Source organism: Cupressus sempervirens, chromosome 4 (assembly GCF_028749045.1).
Source record: "Cupressus sempervirens isolate cs-2001-9-10 chromosome 4, ASM2874904v1, whole genome shotgun sequence".
NCBI lineage: Eukaryota > Viridiplantae > Streptophyta > Pinopsida > Cupressales > Cupressaceae > Cupressus > Cupressus sempervirens.
The window spans coordinates 462,659,299-462,678,399 of record NC_143121.1 but is presented as its reverse complement, the minus strand read 5'-3'; positions in this window follow the sequence as shown (position 1 = coordinate 462,678,399).

The window sequence follows — 19,101 nt, the reverse complement described above, 5'->3', positions numbered from 1 at the left end:
CAACAATACGAAAGTTATTTCATACAGTTTCCTAGGTTCACTTACTTGAGAATAGGTGGATTCAAAGAGGAACCTATAAAAATTCTGTGATATGCTTTGGATTGCTTTGTTTTAGCTGAGATTTGTAGGCAACTATTCTCTATTTTTTAGGATAATTTACCATAGGAGGATTGGGAGATAGCCTTCCCAATTAATTTGGGTTCTCTGGTCTGTAATAGTATGATTAACGCTTCTATTGTTGGAAGCAATTTTCTTGGATTCAATTTTGGTTCTTATCATAGTAGAAGAAATTTTGATAGTAAAGGATATGCAGTTTAGATTCTTGATTTTGTAGGTCACCCATTAGTAACCCCATAGTTAGAATATCTATGGAAAGATTGTAAAGATGAGGAGGAGGTTTTGAGAAGAGACCATTAAAAGCTAACATTACAGCAAATTGATTCCCTGAAGTTAAAGTTCAAAACAAAGGGGGTGATTGAAGATGGCTTAGATTTGGTTGAACCAGGCTAGGAAGAATCTAATGACTCGAAGTCACTAGTAGTAAATTGGAACTAAGATGAGGAAGAGGATATAAATCTAAGAATTGGATTTATATTTACTTACACAGATGACTAGCTAAAGAAGTAGAACAAGAAAGTTGTCAATGAACCCTCTTTAGGCACGGTTTTCTTTTTCTAAACCATCATCTTCTGACATCCCACTTTCATCTCCTGTTGCAAGTAGTGAGTTGGCTCAAGGTAAACAGAAGAGGACACCTATCCATACACAAAATACACCTCCTAGAACTAGATCCCAAGCTAAATTCGAGGCCCTTAAGCAACATAAGGTTCAAATAGAGAGGATGTCAACTCAGGGGTAGGATTCAACTGGTGGTCTCAATTTCTTGGATTGCACTGATGGTGATGTATAGTTCCTCAAGGCTCCTAAGGTGGATCAACCAAGGTTTATGACTCCCACTAGAGATCCTCAAGAAATTTCTATAGGTCCTACTATCCCTACTTGGTTATCCAATACAATCAACAAGAAAAGAAGCATGCAACCGATTACATCACTTATGAAGGACATTGTGACTAAATATGTTGTACGGGGTTCAAAGGTTAAGAAGTTAAAAATGGATGCCCACCTAATGAAGAACCTAGTGACTAGGAAGATAAATATTGAAATAGCCACATACAAGTAGAAAATAGAGTCCAGAGATATTGATGATGAAGGTTTCAATATTACCTCAGTTGAATTAGGGACCATTAATAGAAGCACCAATAATCACTTTTTGAAATTCTCTGCTGACCACATGCTAACTCAATCTGAGAAGGATAGCAAAGAGAAAAATGAAATTAAGGGAATGGTAATGACTATGGCCATGTATATCGATTCTTTGATGAATCTTGGTGCATTGCCAGTTATTCAAGCCCCTCAAGCTTTTGACCTGAATTTCGTAGAAAGTCAATAGCTAGTGAAGCAAATGTAAAGAGGAAAGTTGCTAGCAGATGCTATGAAGGATTGGGTGGAAGTCATCATTAAAGAAGGTAATAAGTTTATTTTGGAATTCATAAATGTAAATTCTGAAGGGGAATCACTTTTGGGAGAGATTCAAACTTTGATTCTCATATGGGAAGCAGAGCAAAGCTAGTGTCAGGCTATTATTTTTCAAGTAACTAAAGTTGAGAGGTTTGGGGTGCTTAAGTTTTTGAATGAGAATACAATGAAGAATGTAGATCCCTACATGTTTTTCATCATGAAAAACAACATGAGTTGGAAGGAGTCAGTTTATAAGGAGGCAATTAAAGAAGTGTAGGGCATCAAGAACAAAGTCACTAGAATACACGAAGAACTCCTTAAAGATATGAAAGTAGTAAATCCTATGGGAATTCTATAATTCAATGATGGTAATATGGATCCTAAGACACTAACTAAGAGCTTTAATGAATTTGTTGAGCAGATTAGGGATAATGAATCGCTAAGCACCAATGACTTCACTACGTTGGCAAACATCAAGTTGATGTTATGTCTCAACAAGAACCTCATGCCACATTAGAGCTTGAAGATAGAGGAGTTCAAATGGTAGAAGGATGCATGTAGGTCTAGGTTGTTGAGTCTAAAAAATCCAGATTCCCACACAATGCAAGAGTTCATGAACACTTTTAAAAGTTTGAAGCTGGTGCGTCAGACCATGGGCGAGGAAGAGAAGATTGGCAATGAGGCTTGAACAAGATAATCATTTTCAGTTACATTTTGACATCTATTTTATAACTATTTTCTTATTCATAACTATTTCTTATTTTTTCTAGAATGGCTGGGTTTTGATGGAGGCCTTTTAGGTTCTATAATGGAACTATAAATGTTGGGGCATTGAACCTATTAAGGGTTAGAAATACATAGTTATAAACTTTGATGGGTAGATACTTTTAAATAGTAATCGAAAGATAGTATATGGATGTTTTGCCTTTTGAATGACTATGTTCATGAAGAAGGTTTCACACACACACACACACACACACACACACATATCATCTCGAATTTGGCTTGGAAACTTGGTGTTTGAAGCATTTAGATCGCTATTACTTTGTGAGCTCTGGTTTATTAGTTCAAGATATTTGATTGTTGTTCTTACTATAAGTTCATTTCAATTAAGGTGCTTCAATGATTGATATTAGTTTATGGTGTTATTCATTCCTTTGGAATAGATATTTTGTAGAAGTATCATTCGATGAATGTTTATTTTGTTTTTTGAATTAATTCTTACCTCACTATTAACGAGTAAGTGAGAGATCCTTATGCGCTTTCTGGTAAAAGTGTAAGGATAACTTTGATTTTATTGAAAATTTCATAAGGAAGTTGTACCTTTAAAAATACAAAGAGAAAATTAAATAACATGAGATTTTCTCAACTATTGTGAGCATTTTGTGCTTTCCATACCTTGGACATAGAGTAAATTTGCTAAATAGTTAAAAGGACAATCTGTTCACCAACACTAAGATTATTTTTGAAAGAACCAATGATAATAGTAATTTTTACTTGAAAAGTGAGAGTAAGGATAAAATTTTGGTTTCTAAATTATTTTTTGATGATATAATTCTTTTGAGGAAATGATGATTTAAGTAAATCTTTTGTTGAAGCAATGAGAGAAGAATTTAAAATTTCTATGATTGGTGAAATAAAGTTCTTTATTGGTTTACAAGTTCAAAAATTGATAACAGGGATATATATATAACAATCTATGTATATTAAAGAGATATTGAAAACTTGTTGAATGAAAGATTCAAGACCTATTAGTACACCTAGCTATGACTACAGATTATAAACTATCAAAAGAAGATGAATTTGAAGAGATGAATGAAGCATATAAAAATCAATGACTAGAAAGCTCCAATATGTTGTTCATAGAAGACTTGAAATTGTGCATGTAGTTAGGTTAGTTGCTATATTCTCATCTAATCCTAAAGACTTAAACATGGATGCTATGAAAATAATATTCAAATATCTCAAAGATACAAAATATTATGGATTATAGTATGAAAAGAAAGGAGACTTCAATTGTAAGCTATATATAGATGCATATTAGGCCAAAAAATTTATGATAGAAAGAGAACAAGTAGAGAGGAGCATTTTATCTAGGAAATAGACTAGTTTCATGGACAAGAAACAAAATTGTATTTCACAATCTAGTGGTGAAGCTAAACATGTTGTAGTTTCCATTAATTGTCAACAAGTATTGTCTATAAAGTAGTTACTTGAAGGAATACATAAAAAAGTTGAGGAACCCATTATGATACATTACGATAATACAAGTGTAATCTTTTGTTTCCAATTGATACTAGGAGGGATGTGAATTAGTTGAAATTCTCCAATTGGCCCATTAGATTATTATTCCAAGAAAACTAAATAATATCCACTTAATTGATATAGAAATGATAAATGTAGTAAGGTAAAATCATATAATCTCACACAAAAAAGAATACATCAAGTAATTTGAAGATTTATATGTTGAAACACTCGATGAGAAGATGAAAACCATGATGGGGATAATATACCCACTGGCCTTTTACTACAGATAAAAGGTTGTCTGGTTAGAGGGTACAAGTATTCTTTCTAAAAACACATCCAGTTATGAATGTTAGCAACCTTTTAGGATTACATGAGCTTTTCAAAACTACAATGTTGATAGATTTAACACTCCTTCTAGGAGGTACCTTATTAGAGGGTTTACAATATGCTTGTTTCTAAATCATTCTCAATCAACAGCTTACAAATGATTAAAATAGTAAGAAAGTAATCAAAGGTTGATCTAAACTATGTGGTACACCTTGTCTTGTAGATTTTGAGTGTATACAATGAAGATATCTTGATCTTCTCTCATTTTATTGGCTTTCTCTATGATATCATTTGTATCACCTCTTCCCTTCTCTACTCTACCCTATCTACATTACACTAGTCTGCATTAGCTTGTCTATTTTATTTTGATATGCTTCTGTGCAACACTTCTTTCAATCCAATCTCTCTACTTATTTACACATATCCACACTTATCTCCACTTTAGTACAAATTTTTTCAAACTATATATGTGTTCAATCCTACAGATGTCAAAACCCTAAAAACATCCCACTCAAAGTTGATATATTCAAAATTTGAATTGCATGTTTGAGTTGTTTATGGAAAACATATAACACCTACTTTGTAAGGTCTAGACTGGTAGCCCTAATAGTCCTATACTGCCAAGGTATAGCCTCTCTATCCTTCCATCTTTCTATCATTCCATTTGAACTTCAAATAATGTTGTAGTGTAGACCATATCTCACTATTTTATGACATCAATGGTGACTCATCATTCTAACTATAACTTGATACTTTACCTTTTCCTTATCTTCATACTTGAACTAAGTAGTGTAGAAGTCTAGCAATTGTCATGAAATAGTGTCCACATTCCTTCCTTCAATTTATTGGTTTTCAATCAATGAGAACACTTTAGTGTCCTAAGTGTTAGCATCACCACCTATCTTTCTTGATGTTATTTATAATTATAAGTCTAATAATCTCCCCCTTTGGAATTGATGGAAAAATTCTTGATCATTCTTTATTTTTCCTTCATTCCTTTGATGATACTAGTTGACTCTTCATCAATTTGTGAACTTAGTTAAATTATTTTCTCCTTTACCATTCTCCTCTATTCATTTTTCTTGTCTCCTTCTATGTCTCATAAGCATCTCCCCCTATCTTATTTACTTTGTTTCCTCCTTTTCTTATGCATCCTTATCAACATAATATTTGTTTTGGTCTTACTCTTCCTTTTTGTATTCATCTTTATGTTCATCTCCATCTATATTTCTTTATTTCCCTATGTGTTCTTTTGCTCCCCTACTTTCCTCTTCACTCCCCTTTTAATATATTATCCCCTTTTTTCATCAATGATAAATGGTCACAATAAGTTTGAGTAATAGGATATAGAACTATCTAGTTGTGCTTTCCATGAGGTGTTGAATTTTCTATGAGTAAGGTTCATGCTTGATATCTCTGCTATGGTATTCTCTATTTCTTTTAATGTAGCCATACGATCAATGGCTGGTAGCAATTATGCCTCATTGATGTACCCTTACAGGATTCCTACTAGTAAGGGTAGAAAGAAGTGCAATTCTAAGAGCATAAAAGTGCATGTGTCCTCTTTCACCTTGATCTTATTAATCAAATGTATCTTTTCCTACATCTTTCGAGTGTACTATATTAAAGAAATCATCACTGCATCAAAAGAGTTATGTATTTTCTTTATCTCCTCGTGTGCTTTCTTCAAATGGATTTTGGAATCTGGCATGTTGCTTTAGGGATCTAACACACTTTTGCAAAACTGGTGAAATACCTCTTAATACTTCCACCATAGATTCCTTTGCTTCTATAAGCTTGTTGATTTGTTTCTCAATTAGGTGTTTGAGCTTTTCTTTCTATTTATTTTCTACAATTTCACTAATAACCTTGTCAATATCTATAGTCTCAATTATTTTTTCAAGTTGACTTACGAGATCTATATTTCCATTATATTAAGCATCAGTATTCAATCCCATGATTACATCTCTTAACTTTACCAATGTCTAAGCTAATTTTTGCTACTTGTTGAATTTCTTTAATATTTTGAATCTCTGAACCAATTTATAGTAGTAATTGATCTCTTTTCACTCATCTCTTTTAGTTTTCCCTCCCTCTTGTCAATTTCTTTTATGACCTTTCTTAGGCCTTTTTTCACTTTTGTATCTTTCTCAAATAAGGCTTCTTCATTTTCAAAACTTAAAGATGATGAGGATTAGGATGGAATTTTTTTTCCTTTCCTCCTTTTCTTCTTCCCATGTTATAGCTTTCCCTTATCCAAACTGAGTTTCCTCTTAGTGGATCAAGTTTACATTGTGCTTGTGGGCTCTAGAGGTATACCATTATTCATTTGAGACTTACTTGGTGTAAATTTTTTGATAGGTGAATCATTTTTGTATTTCTATTATGATGCTTCCTATGTAGGTTTTTTATCTTTTACATAATTCATGTCTCTTTCTGGGCTTTTATCCTATGTAGAAATAGTTCCTCCTTGAGATGAAACCTTAGTTCTTCTTCCCCTATTTTCTCTATTTTATGAAAATTTTCCTTTAATGGTACATGAGTGTCCACTCTTTGGATTCCTTCTACTATTGGTATGGTGTTTATAGCCAATCCATTTATCTACAAAGCTCTTTGTTCATAATCTTTATTTCTTACACCTTTGGTGGAGATTTTATCCTTAGGTTATTTATATACCTATGTAAATGTATCATCCTTAGACAAGTTTTCATTTCTATCATGGTTCTTTTCTTATGTGTTTTCAGCTTGCTCAAGATTAGTTACCTATGGTTTCTAAGTTTCTTTAACAAGTGAGTTCATAGGAGGGACCATTGTCTCTCTTGTGTTTCCATGTTTCTTCTCTTCAATCTAAGTGTGATCTATTTTAGGTAACCATTCCTTTATTATTCTTTCTATCTTCCCCATTGATGTTTGATCCCTTCATAAAATGTTACCTCTTTCTTTAGGGCTTCCACACTATGAATGGTAGTGTGTGCCTCTCTCCTTGGTAATGTGAGGGGATTGTAGTTGACTGAAATTTCTTATAGTTATTTAACATAACCCTCTTCTTTTGTGATAATTCTTTATCTAACTTGTTTTATCTTCCTTTCTCTTTCTTGTTGCATAATTATTTTCCCTTTCGAGTTAGTTTTAAATTTTCTTTACATTTCTTAAGAGTGTTAAGAGATTCATTAAGTTTCTTCTTGTATCTAATGGCTTCTATTTGGTCTTCCCTCAAGTTTTTAGGCTTGTCACTTCTAGGTTCTAAGATCTTATACCAATTATTTGTCCCAACTAGTATTGAGAAGGAGGGAGAAATCAGTACAAATTCTATAATTGGTCTATTGAACTAATATTCCAAGAAAACTAAACAATAATTACTCGTGTGTGTAAATGTGGTCCTATAGTTATAAATAACACAGTTCAATAAATCATTATAAGTTAGATCAATCAAATAAAGTAATCAAAAGAATAAAGAATGATCAATCAAACAAGGTGACTTACTTCCTTCTATCTAATGTGAGTGTTAAATTCTCTCAAAATCAAAATCCCTTAGTAAATATAGGCACTAGTAGAACAGAGGATTTTGAATGAAAGATAAGCTATTTTTTGGGTAACTTTAATATGTGATAGGATGAATGAATCTAGATGAACAAATAGTAATCTAGTATGCAAAATAAATATAAATTACAATAAATAAAGGGAAAAATTTTCTCCAAGCTCGATACACAATATCCCCAAAGTAATTTGAGAAAAGTCTCCTTTCTTCTTCAATTATGCATATCAAATGAGAGGTGAAGGAATTCCTTTTGTAGAAATTCCAAGGTTGAATCAGAGTTGAGTTAGAACTGAGTTAACAAATCAATCAAAAGTGAGTTCAGGATGAATAGAACTGAGTTGACAAAATAATCAAGGAGGTTAATAGATCAACTAGGAGAATTAATAGAGAAATTAGATATAAGAAGCTATGTTAACAGCCTTATCACTTTTATATGATTGAAGTTATTTTAGGAGTTGGCTGATTGATCTAATTAAAAATCTTAGTTAATAAATCAATTTTATTTTTTAATTTTGAGTTAACTAATTTGTCACCTTTTTATTTATTGATTTATTTAAATTCATCTTATTCTCAAATTTGGAATTTTTTAAAACTTTTGAGAGAATAATTAAATATTTATCCTAAACAAATAGAATTTCTCAATTTATGAATATTAAATCCAATAATTGGTATTTTTTAGATATTTAATTTAATAGCCTAAGGTCTATAAGGGGCATGTGGGTAAAATTACCATGTTCACATCATAATCTAGTGATCATTTTACTTGTATACCCCACACCACAAACCTCAAGATGTACCTAGATTCATTTATTCCTCCTATTCAAGCACAATATCTTATTTTTCCCCCATCTTGCTCATCTATCACTTTGACCATACCCCACATCATCAATCCACCTTCATCTTCACCCTCCCACCTAACATATCAATTGGTAGGCTCATAGGATGGAGAAATCCCCACTCCCCAAGACCTTGCACCTAATTTAGGGAATTAGGAATAGCAACTTGCAATTCCCATCCAAGCATTGACTCTCTCATCTTTCTATTAGACTGGGGCACCCCCTTATAGATCTCAATTGTATTGAACCTTGCACTCTTTCTATAACAAATTACCAACTCATTCTTGATGTTGATATGCATCAGTCCATTTTAGACTCAATGCCTCCATATATTCCACCCTTGGATGATATTCCTATTTTTCATCCAGCCAATTCACCTTGTTAATCTACTTCCATCTCATAGCCAAAGGTTAAAACCATCATTGAGGAAAATCTAAATAATAACTTAGACAATTTTTTAGAAGATTTCATAGATATGGATTGAATTAGTGCTCAAAGAGACTTTTTGATTAAAAAAATCTAGGAGCCAAATGGTTAAGAATAAGATAACCAAATATTGGAAAACAAAATGGTTGAATTGGATACCTTGGATAACAACCCCAAGTTAGGAATTACAACCAATGATGACTATATTATTACTATAGATTATGCAACATCCCCCAAAAAAAGGGGCAAAAAATATCTTTTGGAACTCAGGAGGAAAGATGAAAATTTAATGAATCAAGATAAACTTATTGACATATTTCATGCATGGAGGGGGAAGTACCCTCCCAAGGCCCAATGAAGCTACTTTTATGGAATGTTAGGGGAAAAAATGCCCCTAACAAATAGTTTCTTGTAAAATATTGTATCAATAACTATAAACCATAATTAGTCCTTTTACAAGAAACAAAACTCAATGAAGAAGAGTTGAGGACTCTCAATAGAAAATTGTTACATGGGAATTTTATAGGGTTCTAGCTAAAGGTGCATTTGGTGGATTAGCCATCTTGCCAGACCCTTAGAAACTTCTATTTATACCTATATCTTTCAAAAAACATTGGATGGGTGGGAAGGTTAGATTCCTTAAGTATAATCTGGGCTTTTACTTAATTAATGTATATGGCCTTATTCAAAAAATTGAAAAAAGACTAATTTGGCATGAAATTAACACCTTTCTTGAGGCTTACATAGAACAATCCTTCTACCTAGAGGGTGACTTTGTTGGAAGTCTTAATTGGAAAATAAGATACCGAGAGGGGGGTGAATCAAGATCTATTAAACTTTTATCCCTTAAAATAACTTTAGTGTGTTCGCCACATTTTCCATCACATATCTAATTCATGCATAACATAACTTGTAAAATCAAACATTGTAACATGTAGATCTAACTATCAATCACATGCATGAAATGTAAACACATAACGCAAATATTTGGTTACCCAAAAATCCTCCAAGGTGAAGGTAAAACTAGGCTGGGGATTGATGTTAGGGTTACGATTTTGATCACTTCTAATGATCTACCCTATGAAGGGTCTACCCTATTAAAGGCTATTAAGACTATTAGGTATTTCCTTGTGATACAATTTTACACTTATATTGAAGTAGGGATTTGGTTAAGAGATTTACAAAAGGTTTGTTAAAACCACTCTATTAAGAGATTATCCTTAACTTGGTTATGATTTAGTACCTCACCCTTCGTTCTGCACTGTACTACTAATCATGGATCTCCTATCTTCAATTCTAATCTAATATATCTATGTTTTGTCCTTCACTACTTAATAAGGTCACTATCTTTGTCCTGCAATATCAAAACTGAACTTGTTTGCCTTCTTCACAATGTTCACACTTTTATACTTATATTTTCTCTATGATCACAACATATATTTCTTGCTCTTTCACCATGCCTCAAAATAGGGTTTAGATCTATTTATTTAAATATTGCTAAAGAGTTCTCTAGATGCTTCCCCTTTTTCCTCTACATTTGATTGTTTGTTCATTGATAATAGGGATCTGTGATCCATGTCATAAATGTGTAATAGCCTTTGTAACCCTCTATAAATATTAAATGGTGTGTATATATTAGCTTGAAATGGTTTATCTCAAATTTTGTATCATATCTAACTTAAATGTCAATTATGTGTTACTTGGCACTTATCATCTTTGATTCTTAGCATTCACTATTCTTGCTACCATAGCTTGGTCTCTATTGTACTCAACAACTTTTGTGTAACTTAGTATCAATGTGCTCTGACTACTCAAAATTCACTAGGATCAGCTTATACTAAAAGTACTTGGTGACAAAAGACTTACTCAAATACTATAGAGCTCAACTCAACATATACATGTTCAGTTACAAGTCTTTTACATGACTCGGCCTATATAGAGTAGCTTGGTCATAGTGATGACCAACTAACTCTAGCCTATATATGACTAAGTGTTTGACACTAATAAACAATAAAATTTAGAGATACTAACAATATCCCCCTTTGACATTAGTGGCAAAAATACTGTTTCATGATTACATAATTAGAAGAAAAGAATAAGAGTACTCCCCCTAAGTCTATGACTTAGTTCTTATAGAACTTTTAAAAAAAATTGAATGCACAATATAACAATACATACATTACATGACTCTAAGTAGTTTGATAGTCTTTATATCATACCATGTATGTCTTCTAAATTCTGACTCTGACCTAATTGAACTCCATGATCACATTATTGTTCCATTAGGAATTTAATCATTAGTATTACATTCTCCCTTGGTTTTTTCACTCATGGTTGTTGTTGGGGTTGAGTGGGTGGAATTAGACCATATTTTTCAATGAATGGTTTATGCATCTAGTTTATCATGGAAAGACCATGATCCCAAGTGGTTCTTGCTAATTCCAATACATGGATCTTTAATTCTAATCATACAAAAAAGTTAATTAAATTGTCAGAAATCAAAAGATTATGATCGGCATGAATTAGATCCTTTGTTGATTTCAATTCACATTGCATAACCTCCACATGAGGTATCAACATTGACTAGATTGAGATTAATTTGGCTCATATGCTGCTATCAGCAATCTGTATCTCAACCAATTTACCTTGTGCAAACAATAGCTTATTATAGTTCATTGTATTGGATTTAGCTGACTATGAAATAGAGCTTCATGTTTGCTTCATTTCAGCCTAAATCCATTGTATGTTTGCTTGAAAATTGTTAGTGAATCTTGGCACATCACATAAAATATTATACAATTTTTGTATCTTATTTACAAGCTCTTATGCATTATGTATATGTGCATGCAGTTTAACCTTATGCTTGGCAATGATTGTAGAGATTTTCTCTATAAGCTTATTTTCAAAAAATTCATGGACCATGCCATTAACTCTTCATTGGCTTCAATATCTCTAGCATTTATTTGTTCTACAATTTGTATAAGTTGGGAAATGATTGGGGGTTTCCCATCAATATTTTGTACTTCAAATGCATCAACAAATATATCATCTATGTCATGCAACACTTTCTTTTGTAGTTGTTCTCTTCTCATTTCTTCATGTTTCTTCTTCTTTGCCAAAATATCCAACAACATAATAATCTTCTCCAAAGTGAGGTTTTACAAATCTCATTTTTGGATCTCAATGATTTCCTCTAGATTGGCAGTAATATCTAGAGAACTATCCTTAATTTCTTTACCTTTTCCAAGGGATGGAGTATTGCTACTTGACACTTCCTTTGTAGGAGTAGGTGATGGGGTGTCACCACTTGATCTTGTCTGAACTTTAGTGTTAGAGACAACAACTGTAGCACTCGACACTATATTTTTTGCACTTTTTCATGTTTCCTTTCTATCATCAATGTGAGATCCTAAAACATTTGTTCCTTGTTGACCTTTGGTAGAAGTTTCTACACTAGTTTTTGTTGACTATTTGCTCTACTTCTTTCTCTTCTTTAGCATCTGAGGGCTTTTATTTCTCACCAACTGGTGTGTTAGGTGTGGTGACATTAGGTGAAATTTTTCCTTATGGACTTGGCATACCTAAACTCTCTTCATCACTATGATCATCTACAATGGTAACGGTCTCAATTGTTTTCTCTTGTTCCACTCCTTTAGTGGTTAGGCCAAAAATGTGTTTCCACAATAATTCATTCTTTTGTACTATAACTTCAATCTTATTTTGAAGAATCATAAAAATTCTAAATTAAGGAACAAATTGGTTACCATACTTGTCCAAAAAAAAAATTCATGACTCGGGTATAATGTTGGCCAATGTGCCTTCTCTTATTTTTTTCTACTTCAGATGCCTATTGCCACTTTCTTTCTAATATATTGAAAAATCAATTGGAATCTTATTTTCCAATTCAATAGGAGCCAATTTTTTATTGGCTATCATATCAATCATGGCGTCCTCTACTTTAGATTTGTTACCACTATTCGAGGTATTATACTTTACAAATCTGAAACTTGATAACCCTGTTGATGTAATGCCCTACTAGGGAACCCAAAAGAAATTAACCTAAAGTTTCACTAGGTTTACAAAACATTTTTTTTAAAGATAAGAACTTAACAAAAATAGATATAAATATAGCAAAAGCAAAAAAATACACAAAAACATACCAAAAAAGAGATTACATCTCTTTTTGTGACATTGAATCACATTTAAGTTTAATTAATACTATAAACAATATACATAACACACCCATATTAAAGAAAAACTATAAGTATAAATTCCATTTAAATAATATTTAATTATCTTGAATACCACTTGGCAATAATTAGAATGCATAGTCATCCATTTTACAAGTCACAAGGTATGAGAGGTTGAAATAATATACATCATAAAATAGATTACATCATCTCTTAAGACCCATGAAATAAAATACAATACAATAGGTATAACCATCCATCATAGAAATACAAGATCAAATAGAAAGGAACATCTTTAAAAACACATCCAACAACAACATCCAATGATTGGATCTCAATGGTATAAGAAAATCCACTACCACCCAACCTCGTGGAACCCAAAAAGGCTCACTCCCACCACACTAAAGAGATAAACTCAAGTACCAACTTGGATAGAAACTCAAAAGTCAAATCCAACATCTAGGTTCAAGGAAACACCTAAAAGAAAACAATCTCAAAGGGTACTAAGACACAAGTATCAACTAGTCCTAGAGGCAATAAAGACACATAGGAAATCTACTATGTAAGTGGGCAAGTGTCATCACATGATCTAACTCTAAGGTTACTCAGAAGTCTTTTAATAATTTTTCCCCCTAGTGTCTCTATGTGGCTTCAGTATCCTTTTGTATAGATAAGGCATACTAACAAGTTAGCTCTAAGGTTACCCTAGTAGTATTTTAATACTCAAGCCCCCTAGTGACTTTATATGGTACCAATATCTTATTAATTCATTTTAAAACCATTTAATGAAATGTTATCACTTATTAAGTTAACCTACAATGGGTTACCCATCAGCCTCTTTAGGGCCTCAACCTCCATTGCAAGCCACTTCCCAACATGACCTACAAAAAACCTACCCTATGCTCAACAAAAGAAAAAGATCTCAAATGACTATAAATAACACATTAGTTCTTAAACAAGTAACTGGAAAGAACTTAAATATCACTAATCATAATCACAAATTCCACCAATATGATCATCCTAATAGGACTGATCCAAGATCAAGTACACATAAACCAAATCCATATCATTACTTGACATTACCAAAACAAATCATTTAATCACCTCATTCCTATACAAGCAACTGGGAAGCAATCCAAAGATAACTAATTGAAGACTAAAAGGTTATATCAGGAAAGTCACCTCATTCACCTCAATTCTACACAAGAACTAGAAAGTACATAAAAACATCTAATCAAACTCATCATAGCACACACATGACACATTACCATGGTTAAGTATAAAAGATCGTAATCAAAACATCATCATGACATCAAAGAATAAAACTCCCAAGCCTTTGGTAAACATCTTGACTAGTCAAAGCTAAGTCAAACCCGAAACCCCAACACCAGTAACTACACATCACATACAGTACATACAAAAGTGAATTTCATAATTGATTAGGGTTTGAAAACCATAAAGTTCAATATTTACTAAAGGTTTTCATATTCTCATTTTTTTCAAGCACAAGATTTGATGTTCAAAACAAGGGTTTCAGTTTTCATTTTCCAAGTATTTACTATTGATTATGTTTTTGATCTCAATCAAGGTTTTAGTTTCAATTTCTCTAGTCACTAGATTCACTATGGTTTCTAAGTTCACAAGAATCTTAGACAATTCAACAATTCATATAAAAGTTGTTTAAACATTGTTTCATAGTTCAATTCGTTATCCAAACATAAGATTCAATAAACAAATAGGTTAGAGTTTTTGTCTTTTCAAAGTAGTATATTTGTTAAAGTTTTTTTTAATGATCAAAAGATATAATCAATCTCCCAAAATAATAGAAATCATTTCCATAAAGACATCATCAAGTAAAATCCAAGTTTACTTTAAAATAATTATTTCCTAAATTTTAATTATCAATTTATTTTTCAAATCTATTTTGGTACTTATAAATCATTTTCATATCTAAATTTAAACCATCACAAATTTGTGTTTACTAAAGATAACCATTTTTCCCAATTTATAAATTCACAATAAACTTGCACACATACATTTTAATAATAAATTAATTAAAACCTTTAAATAAATATTATTAAAAATTAAATCGATAGTCATAACATTATTAATAGATAATAATTATTTAATTATCAATAAAATAAGTTATATTAATTTATTAATAAAATAATTATTAATCTAATAATAATAATAATTAATATTATTATTAAATAACATTTAATATTGAATAATAATAAAAATTTAATAATTTTAATTAGCGTAATAATAAAATTACTAAAATATTTAAATAAACTAAAAATTAAATTAAATTAAAACTTATCTTTTATATAATATATGTTTAAAGCCCATCAGTTGGGGAGTACCACGTCAACAGTCCTATTGCTATCACAACAAGTCTGTGTTTGCAGCAGGCCTATCGTGTGCAGCCTTACTATTGCCAACATAAAATGGAGAAGGGAGGAGGAAAAGGAGATGGGGGTTGGTGGTCCCCACCTATCCAATCATAATTTTATTTTTTTGTATTTATTTTAAAATAAAAGCAAACCCCCCAATATTAATTTCTCATTCCTCTTTTTAAATATTTAATAATGTGATTATATAGAAATTACAAATTACTATGTAATCACTAGTACATTTTAGCAAATATGTGACCATGTGACTAAAATTTTTAGTCACACCACTAAAACCTTTAGTCATGTGACTAAAACTAATCACATTCTACTATTTCATTGCAATTTACAGCTATATGTGACTAATTTGATCAACAAGTAAAAACACAAAATTAATTAAATAGAATGGCCAAATAGACTACTAAATATATGACTAAATAAGCGACTAGATAATTAGTCACCTACAATTAGTTGCCTAAGCAGAAACTACTAAATAAATTAACAAATAAATGACTAAATAAGTGATTAGATAATTAGTCATTTAATTTACTTCCTCTCTTCACTTTTTCTATGGTTTATTTATCAATGGATTAGGTTGATTTTATTTTCCATAATTCATTCATGGCCCTTGGATCTTCTCTTTCTAATACTCATTGTGGTTTCACTTTGAATCTACCAGGATACATCACACTATGTTGAATGGCTTGAGAGATTTAATTCACCATTTTAGGAGATGTAACCTCATTTGGAAATTATGAAAAGAGTCACTATATATTAATTACTTCTAGATGATCTTATTTTTTAAGTGGTTTAATTATTGTCTTCCTTTGTCATGTACATTTTCTATAATGTTTTACTCAAAAAATAAATACTTGTTTGTTTGGTAAATTAAATTACTTTATAATGGATAGCTATCTACAATTCGCTCGATAGATATATTTAAGATATCTATACTAGTAATTAATCACTTTATATATATATATATATATATATATATATATATATATATATATATATATATATATATATATATATATATATATATATATATATATATATATATATATATATATATATATATATATATATATATATATATATATATATATATATATATATATAGTAGAAATATGATGTTTAGTTTATTTGGTTTATTTTGTGAATTGAGAATTCTTAATTGATGTACAAATATGAAATCTTGAATCTTCCATGCCTCTATTTCTAATAAAGAGAAAATTGCGAGGGAAGTCTTGTGACAACTCCAACATTGTGATTGTTGCAAATAACCAAATGTTATTTTAACTTTTATTGTGATATTATTTTAAAATTCAATTATGAAGTTTTTTTTATTCAAACTTATTAATCAATATTTCATGGATAGTATTTCATATAAACCCATATCTAAAAAAAATTAATAGAACACTTAGATCTCTTTCTTTTAGATAATACTTATAAAAGTGAAGTAATCAAAATACCTTCCTTAATAATAATTATAATTTAAAAAAAAAAACTCAAATCTAACTAAAAATTACCTATAAAACAAAAAAACACCACTAACAAGTAAAACCTTGAAGAAGAATTATTTTGTGGTTTGTAGGAGTTGATCTTGTTCCCCCAAAACTGACCTACTACTTGCTAGCCTCTCCCGCCAAAAAATTACAATTGTATAGTGTCATTTCCTACACCAAGCACCAAAAAACTTTCTACCATGCATGTTGCATCCTCTATGTGTGTGGATTTGGTTGTGTTCTAACCCTATATTGAAATCCAAATTCCTTTGAATCAAATGTTGGATTGCTTCAAAATGACCATGCCCGAATAAGGTTTATGGTTGCAGCAGCTTGTGAATAAGTATGTTCCAGTTTACATGAAATTTTGTGAGATGCAATGGCCTCTAGCTTCTTAACAAGGGGACAATTCTAGTGTTGTAAGTATATGTTTGACCTGAACCCAATTGCTAAAACACAATGTGTTTGGAGAATTGTTCTTTGATTGGGTTTGTTCCTACATAGTCCAATTTCAAGTTACAATGTATTAGATTCACAAAGTTCATTGTATAGTATGGTTTTTCATCATTTTCCCCTTGTATGTTGTCTCTCTATGATTGGCACAACTTAAATCTTTACAACATTATTATTTCTTCTCAAATTTACTTCCCAATTTGGCCTTGTGCAAAAGGTAAATGATCAATTGTTCATTTTTGCTCATTTTGTCTGTTATGATCACAATCCAATGGGTTAAGCTATTTATTTTTATAAATATATTTTCATATCAAAGTGCCATTCAATGTTATGATTTCTTTTATAATAGTTGTTCTTGTGGATTAATTTGATTCCTTTTAATGATGGAGATACTTCAAATTTCTTCCCATATATTTTATATCTTTTCCTATCAAGTAATGGGTTATAGCTAAAGGATACATATTTTTTGTAGTGAAACTATGAATATTTTTATGTTCTCCTTTACTAACTCCTAATGGTGGATCATGGGGAAATAATTATATTTGTTAGGTTTTATGTATGTAGGTGCCTAATAAATTGTGTCCCATTATATAGATACACACACACAAACACTTGCTAAATATTTTTTCATTGGTATCAAAGGTTGATGATCAAGTGTATATGAAGTTAAACATTGAGGGATTACTCAAAGAAATTGTAAATTGGAATTAAATGGTTATTAAGCTATTGATTATTCATTAAATCTTCATTAGATGCTTTCTTGTTTTGTTGAGCTACATGGTTGTCTGATTGAGCTATTTGAGTTATTTGTTGCATGCTTGAGTTGCTTGGTTATTTAGTTGAGTTGCTTGAGCTACATGGATGCATGCTTGAGCTACCAATAGTGACATATCATCAATTTTTTTAAAAGAATAGACTCCTATGAGATCTCATTGTAATGACTTTTATTGACATTTCAAATATGATGACAAATATAAATATGGTTAATGAAACTAATCTGAACATATCTAGATAGTGAATGGAATTTATGGCCTTCCACCACATTCTCCATAGCTTCCAAATTGTGATGGTTTTGTTTGATGAATATAACATCTAATAAAAGTATTAAAAAAAAGTTGCTCCTGATAGCTACTTGTTGCATCTAGCTCTATAGGTTTCATGCCTGCATACCTAGAAAATTAGAGCAGGACCTAAATCTAGCACCTGAACTTAGAAAACTAGCAATAGAGTATATGTGTGTTTGTGTATTTCTATATATTGTTAATATGTAAATTTAGATCTCTGTATGTAGACACTACACCAATAGTGAACTAGATTGGGTAATAGTGGGACTCCTCCAAATTGGTAATAGAGTATATCCATGTGTTTATCTATGTATGTATGTGTGTATAAATATATTGATTTACACTCACATGGTTAATATTCTAATTAACACCTTCAAATGATCATAGGCTGATGTAAATACATATTACAATTTTCCTTCAAAATACTAGATTATTTGTAATTAGTCTTCTAATATTTTAAGATCTCAATAACTTTTACTATATATCAAGTCTAGTTCTCCTTAAATCCTACAAGAAGATTGAATCTTAAGGAAAGATTCCACAAGGCATTCAACACCTTTGTATATCAAGATATTCATAAGCAACATAGATACCATTCTATGTA